Source organism: Petaurus breviceps, unplaced genomic scaffold (genome assembly GCF_028583685.1).
Source record: "Petaurus breviceps papuanus isolate PSGF00001 unplaced genomic scaffold, PetGlider_PUasm1.0 90654, whole genome shotgun sequence".
Taxonomy (NCBI): Eukaryota; Metazoa; Chordata; class Mammalia; order Diprotodontia; family Petauridae; genus Petaurus; species Petaurus breviceps.
The window spans coordinates 4,697,809-4,705,872 of record NW_027187301.1 but is presented as its reverse complement, the minus strand read 5'-3'; positions in this window follow the sequence as shown (position 1 = coordinate 4,705,872).

Here is an 8,064-nt window from a genome sequence, read left to right as displayed (position 1 = left end):
ACATGACTGAAATGACTAAGCAATAATAACAGCTTCAACCAAGTCCTCCCTATTTTGCTGTAGCTTTGTTGCTTTCCCCTCATTAACTGTCTGTCACATTCTCTATGATCTGGGTTTTGTGATAGTGCTCTCAGACACTTCTTTGCTGTGTGACCCTGGGCAAGTCAATCAACTCCTGTTTGCCTCAGTTTCCTCAACTGTAAAATGAGAAGCAAGTAGCACCTACATCCCAGGGCAGTTGTGAGGACCAAATAAGGTAATATTTGTAAAAATGCTTAGCACAATGCCTGGTACACAGTAGGTGTTAATAAATGCTCGTGCCCTTCCCTCTTCCTTCTTGATTCGATTACATTCCTAAAGTCTGACAATAGAAACCCACCAGCCCCCAAACCTCCAGTGACTCCCTCTTGCCTCTAGGGTCAAATACACACTCCATGGCTTCACATTTCACACCCTTTGCCTGATTTACCTCTGCAAGTTCATAACACATTCCTCCCCTTCATAAACTTTATCGTGGAAGCCAAATAGCTCCCTTGCTGCTCTTTCTATGTGGCATTCTTCCTCCTATCTCCGTGCTTTTATATATCTCTCTTTTTCCTCACTTCTACCTCTTAAAATCTCTAAATGTGAAGCTTCCTTCACATTCAGCTTAAGCGCCCCTTCTTCCATGATCTTTCTAGATCTCCCAGCTGCTAGCATACCCTGAATACCCAAATTTTCTGGATTTCGTATTTTGCATTTTTACTTATGTTTCCCTTAATAAAATGTAAACTTCTTGAAGAGAGACAGATTTGCCTTTAATAATAACAGCCAGCATTTATATAACACTTTAAAGTTTGCAAAGTGCCTTATTATTTTCTCATCTGAGGTATTATCTAATTTGATCATCACAACAGGTACCGTGTTTCCCCGGTAATAAGACACTGTCTTATTAATTTTTTTTGGAAAGAAAAATACCAGAGGGCTTATTTTCAGGGGAGGGCTTATGTTATCCTGCCTCAGCTCTCCTCCGCGGCACTGCTCTCAATGGCGCCAGCAAGCAAATCACTGGGGAAGAACAGGATGACGCGCTCACTGCTGCAGCTCTGATTGGATGCAGCTCGGAGCGCGGCGTGCATTTCACTGGGGGGGGGACGGTGCATACAGAGGGTACCGTAATGTAGTGTGTAGCACAGGGGATCACCTTCACTACAGTAGCAATCTCAATAGGGCTTATTTTCGGGAGAGGGCTTATTTTAGAGGAATCTTACACAGTAAGGGGAGGGCTTATTTTCGGGATAGGTCTTATTATCGGGGAAACACGGTAGGTGCAATATTCTCCCCTCCCCCTTTTACAGATGAGAATACTAAGGCAAAGGTTAAGTGACTTGCTCAGGGTCACACAGTAATGGTGAATGAATTTTGAGTTGCCCCAGCATACTTTCCATTGTGCCACCAAAAGACAAGATGTCTGAATGCCCATTGGCCAGCCACAGTCTTTGGCAAATAGACATTAGAGAAAATACTTGTTGATTGGTTTAAAGAACAAACTAAAATAGACGGAAATCCATTTACATAATATTCTGTATCCATATTGAAAGTAAGTGTGTGTTCATGGAGAAGGGAGTCATAGGGGCCTAGTCAGTCAGTGTGCATTAGAATGAAAATCAGCAAACCTTCGTCCTTGTCTCAGGGCCACCCTTAACCAGTAGGATCATCACTTTGTCTCTCTCTCTCAGTTTCCTCCTATGACAGATAACTGAGTTGGATTAGATTATCTCTGAGGTCCCTCAGAGCTCTCAAGGTCTGTGATTTTTCAAATCCCATGTTCATATGTAATAGACTGATGGGAAAGCATTCACCTCCTCCATCCAATATGGAAAAGTTTTTGAAAGGAGTGGTGTGTGTGTGAGGATTGCAGGACCCACTGGAATAGTGTTTGAGAGAAAATTAGGAGGCTCCAGGAAAATGCAGTTTTTAGAAACTTAGCTAGGGAGATTCCCTCTCTGTAAATTTCTGGATTGATGGGTTGTTTTGTGAACTCAAGGTCTTAATCAGGGATATGTTAAAGCAATTGTTAAACTTTCCATGTGAGCATTTACACCTTGGAGATCAGCCAAAAGAAACCCCATAAACCCAGGACTTGATTTATTGTTTTGCTGATTGTCTAGACTTAAGAAAGCAATGGAGGGTAATGGTAATAATGCAGGTTAAACTAAAAAGTGTGTCATGTCTATGTTTCCCCCAAGAGAGCCAGTTGTTAATCATTTAGCACTGATCTTAGCTATACATGACCATTTGTTTCCTCTGGTGACAGGAAACTGTTCTGACTTGGGTCAAGTGAACTGTGGCAAGTGTAGATGACTTGGCCATAGGCTAAAGATTCTGCTGTGGCCGAAGATGAGGGTCATTGTGATAACTGTTATTTGGCAAGAAAGACTAAAGAATCAAGCCCTGCCTTGTTAATGCAGTTGAAGTCCTTGTCTGAATCAACTACCTACAGGTCAGGTGCTGGCAGATGTCAAGTGGAAATCGGTCTCCTGCTCCCAGAGGGTAACCGCCCAGTGTCAACAAATAGCTAAGATCCCGAGAGAGAAACCTGTCTAACCGGAGCTGGGTGTGCATGGCAGCTATGGGCAGCACCCTCTCCACAAAGGCCTGACCAGGGGCTCTTCTGTCCTGGTCTCCCAGTCCCCAGCGCCTTCTCCTCAGAGATCTTAAATGAAGGATGGTTATGGCCAGCAAAGGAGACTTTCTATGGGACATTGTTTCAGGGAGCCTTCTGAATTGGTGAAACCATAGGATCCCAGGTTTGGGGTTAGAAGGAACCTTTGAGGCCATTGGATCTAATGCCTGCATTTAACAGAAGAAGAAACCGAGAGCCGGGGTGGTCAAGTGTCTTCGAGGTCATGGATAGTAAGAGGCAGTTTTTGAACCCCGGTCCTTTGTCTCCAAATCCAGTGTGCTTTTTTTCTGTGGGTTGAGCAGAAACCCAAGATGTCCTCCTGCTACTTTACTTCTTTATTAGGTTGTTGAAGGTGGGGTGGAGGGTAACTGTGGGTGTGTGGGGGGAAGGGGTCTCTTAAGTACATTTTTGTGGAAAATGGAAAGCAATACTCCTTTGTGTCTCCAATGAATAAAGTCACAGTTGTTCTGAGTGGTTCATTGTACTGTATGTGGAATCCCTCTGAAATGGAATAGCTATGGCATATTAGAAAGCACACTGGGTTTGGGGTAGAGGACCTGGGTTCCAATCCCAGTGCTGCCACTCCACCTCTGTGACTTCAGGCAAGTCACATAATTTCTCTGGACTAGACTGTCTAAAAATGACACAGGGTAAATTAGATGGTCTGTAGGACTCTATTTAGCTCTAAATCCTATGATCATAAATTCCCTCCACCAAAAAACAAAAACTTCCCAGCCTTCAGTCTACTCATGTTGATATACACGTGTGTGTATGTGTGTGTGTTATCTCTGTATATGTGTGTATTATCAGAAATCTGCTCATTTTTTTTCTAAGAAGGAAAGTTTTATCAACAGTTTGAAGAAAGCAAAACAGCAGAAAAATGAACACTCACTAGGGAGCAGCTCTCTCCCCAGAGATTTGAAGTCTCTGTCACAGTCAGTCATAGTTTAGGTTGGAGGCCTCTGCACACTTTATTTTTTTATTCTTTATTTTTCTTGTGAAGCAATCAGGATTAAATGACTTGCCCAGGGTCACACAGCTAGTAACTGTCTAGTGTCTTGAGGCAGTATTTGAACTCAGGTCTTCTCTGACTCCAGGGCAAGTGCTCTATCAGTTGCACCACCTAACTGCCCCCTCTGCACACTTAAGAAGAAGAAAAAACTCCCTTCTTTCCCTCCCTTCCCCAACCATTTTTCAGTTTGCTGTTTTCCATGGTGAAGACAAGGTCAAGGGTGGAAAATCTACTTTCTACCAAGGACATGTGAAGAGTTGAATAGTTTCCTTGAATAAAGTCTTTTAATGGAATATGCCCACATTTACTTACCGTGTTTCCCCGATAATAAGACACTGTCTTATTATTTTTTTTTGGACAGAAAAAACACCAGAGGGCTTATTTTCAGGGGAGGGCTTATTTTAATGAACATTGACAGCAATTTTAATAAACAGGTAAATGTGAACAAAAAAATGTACCTTTATTCAATAAGCAAATCACTGGGGAAGAACAGGATGATGCGCTCACTGCTGCAGCTCTGATTGGATGCAGCTCGGAGTGCGGGGGGGGGGGGGCGATGCATGCAGCGGTTACCGTAGTGTAGCGCAGGGGATCACCTTCACTACAGTACCAATCTCAATAGGGCTTATTTTCGGGGGAGGGCTTATTTTAGAGGAATCTTACACAGTAAGGGGAGGGCTTATTTTCGGGATAGGTCTTATTATCGGGGAAACACGGTAGTTAAAAAATTCAATGAAAGACAAACAATTGTTAATTTTAAAAATACCTTTATTGAATTATCAGTGAATCGAATAAAATATTGTTTAGAAAAATCAAGCCCTCTATTACTTTGTTTTTAAACATACTTTTTTAAAAGACAATGACATGATTTTTAAAAAATAGTTTCAACTGTTTTTCAGCCTTGAATCAAATTCTTCTTTAAACTTAGGCAGGCCCCATCTGCCAGTTTGCAAATGGGCAGTTTTCTGCAGATGGCCTCAAAATAAAAGGAAAGGGTATTCAAACACAGACAAATGTGTCCCCTGGGTAGAAGAATTTATGTAAACTCCAGAGAAAACTGATTATTTATTTGGAAAATTATTTGCTGAAGTAAAGGTTAGGGAGTGGGGTAGGGAATAGATATCCTTTCTTATTCTATTTTTCTCAGGCAGATATCAAATGTGCTTTATGCAAAACAGTGGGAAGATGTGGAAGACAGCTTGTGATGACAAGTTTGCCTCAAATACAACCCTCTCCAATAGATAATCAACAGAAAAGCAGATTTTGATTCAATAGAAAAAAATCTTTCTAAGTAGAGTTTTCCAAACATTGAATGAATTGTCTTGGCATATAAGAGATTCCCAATCATGGGTGGTCTTCAAGCAGAGAATGGATGACCTCCTGCCAAGTATATTGTAGCAGATGAAATTCTTGTTCAGGTGTAGGTGGTATGGGATGGATTTCAGGACTTTTTGAGGTTCCTTCTAAATCTTAGAGTCTTTGATTCAAATGCACAGCTGATTACTAGTTTGCTGATATTTATGGGAAGGCATTGTGGTGCAGTGGAAGGAATCTAGGGTTACAAGTCAAGGACAATGTATCTGTGTTGGTTTCCTCACCTGTGAAATGAGGGCATTGAACTCAATAGCCATCAAAGTCCCTTTCACCTCCAAAATCTATGATTCTTTGATTCATGATATAGAAAAACCTTCCATAGCTTAGATACTTTTCCTGAGTTACTCTGGCTGAAAAAAAAAAAATCATCACCTACTGGTAATGAGGCTCTCCAAACTTAGCTATATTCAAACTATATCACACATTAGATTATTTTTTTGATAATTTATTTAAAATGTATTATTTCTTCTAAAGAGCACTATTACTTAAACAAACAAATAAACAAACTCCTTTTACATAAGAGCAATTTGGACAGAGCCAGTTTTAGTGTCTTTGTTTTCCTTTCCTTTCATAAAGAAGGATCTGCTCCCAAGATACATAAAGAAATGTTTCAGATTTATACAAATGAGCAGTTCCTGGGTTGATTAATAGTCAAAGGATATAAACAGGCAAATTCCAAAGTAAGACATACTGTCAGCAGCCATATGAACAAATTCTCCCAATCACTAATAATTCTAGAAATGTAAATGAGGTGTCACATTGTATTCATCCAAATGACAAACTTGACAAAAGGGGAAAATGATAAATATTGGAGGGAGTTCAGAAATGTTTCACACTCATGTACATTAATACACTGTCTAGTGGTCTGGTTGTTCTGGATGCACAAAAAGCTATTAAACTGGGCATACCCTTTGACCCAGTGATAGTATCACTAGGTCTGTACCTCAGAGGGATCAAAGAAAGAGGAAAAGGACTCATGTATGTAAGAATATTTATAGCAGTTCTTTTTGTGATGGCAGAGAACTGAAAACTAAGGGAGTTCCCATCAATTGAGAAACGGCTGAACAAGTTTTGGTGTAGGAATATGCTAGAGTACTACTTTACCATAGGAAATGATGAAGGAGATGGTTTCAGAAAAACCTGGGAAGACTTGTCTGAACTGATGGGGAGTAAAGTGCGCAGAACAAGGAGTGCAATTTACATGGTGACGTCAATATGATAAAGAGAAACAACTGAAAGATTTCAGAACTCCAACCAATGCAATGATCACCCATGATTCCAGAGAACTGAGGATGAAACCAATAACCTATCTCTTGACAGAGAGGTGATGATGGACTTAGGGTGCAGCATATACTTTTTGAACATGGCCAGTGAATGAATTTGTTTTGTTTGGCTATGCATAGTGTTACAAGGATTTTTGTTTCCTTCTAGTGGGGAAATAGAGAAAATAGATTTTTAATTGAAAAAAAAATTTAGAAAATAGAGCTAAAAATAAAGCAATAGCTCAAATTGTATTTTCTACCCAAAGCCCTGAGGGTAGGGCAGAAAGACTGCCTACAGTGTGTTCTTATTTTGCCCTGATGCTGAAAAGTAAAATGTCTTATAGTTTACTTAGATATAAGGAAATCTTTTAGCATTGAGATTTACAGATTATGTGAATTCTTCATTATGTTCTTATAATCAGGAGTCTCAGAAATAATATTTATTAAGAGCTGGCATTTATATGACATTTTAAATTTGGGTTTTTAAAAATTTTTATTTTTTTGAAAGTCATCAAAAATCTACCTTCTTTCCCTCCCTGACATTTTGACTTTCCAGTGGAGGTGGGTGGATATGAAACAATTTATCAGAAAAAAAGTCTGAGAGTCTTAGTGGACTACAAACCCCAAATGAGTCAATAGTGTGACATGGCAGTAAAAAAAAAAAAATCCTCATGGGACTTAGGTTAGTATTCAGGCCAGGGGAGGTGGTAGCATTGTTGTACTCAGGCATAGACAGACCACATCGAGTAAAATGTTCAAGCCTGAGTGCCACATTTTAGGGGAGGATATTGCTAAGCTAGAGGAAGCCCACCAGGATCATGACATATTCAAATGGTGCTCCTGCTACTCTTCTGTCTGAATAGAGAGCTGCTCCTCCGTAATGCAGTCAATAGGGCACCAAACCTGGAGTCAAGAAGACTGAGTTCAGGGGGGTGGCTAGGTGGCACAGTGAATAGACCACCGGCCTTGGAGTCAGGAGGACCTGAGTTCAAATCTGGCCTCAGACACTTAACACTTACAAGCTGTGTGACCTTGGGCAAGTCACTTAACCCCAATTGCCCTCTAAAAAGCAAAAAAAAAATTTATTTGTGGCTTGGGGAGGCTAGGTGGTGCAGTGAATAGAGCACTGGCCCTGTAGTCAGGAGGACCTGAGTTCAAATCCAGCCTAGGACACTTAACACACTAGCTGTGTGACCTTGGGCAAGTCACTTTACCTGTCTATGCCACATTTCTTCATCTGTAAAATGGGAATAATTATAGCAACTATCTCCCAGGATGTTTATGAGGATAAAATGAGATATTTGTAAAACACTTTGCAAATCTTAAAGTGCTGTGTAAATACTAACTTTTATTTACAAAACACAAATTGAGATGGAATGTCAGGAAAAACTTCCTACCAATAAGATTGAATTAGAGCTAATATATCAAAGTAAGGAGGTAAAGTGGACTACTTCAACAAGGAGCAGGTTCCTCTTTATTAGATAGACATCTTCAAGCAAAGGCTGTATGTTGTAGAATGGAACCCTATTCATGGGTTCTGAGTTCCTTTGCAGGGTTGAGATTCTGTGATTAAGCCTCACCTCTGCCTTCATGCAGGCATGAGGGGAGCTAAATAGTACAGTGGATAGAGTATCCGAAATAGGAGAACCTGAGTTCAAATGTGGCCTCAGACACTTATTAGCTGAATGACCCTAGGCAAATCACTTAACCCCTTTTGCCTCTCTCTCTCTCTCTCTCTCTCTCTCTCTCTC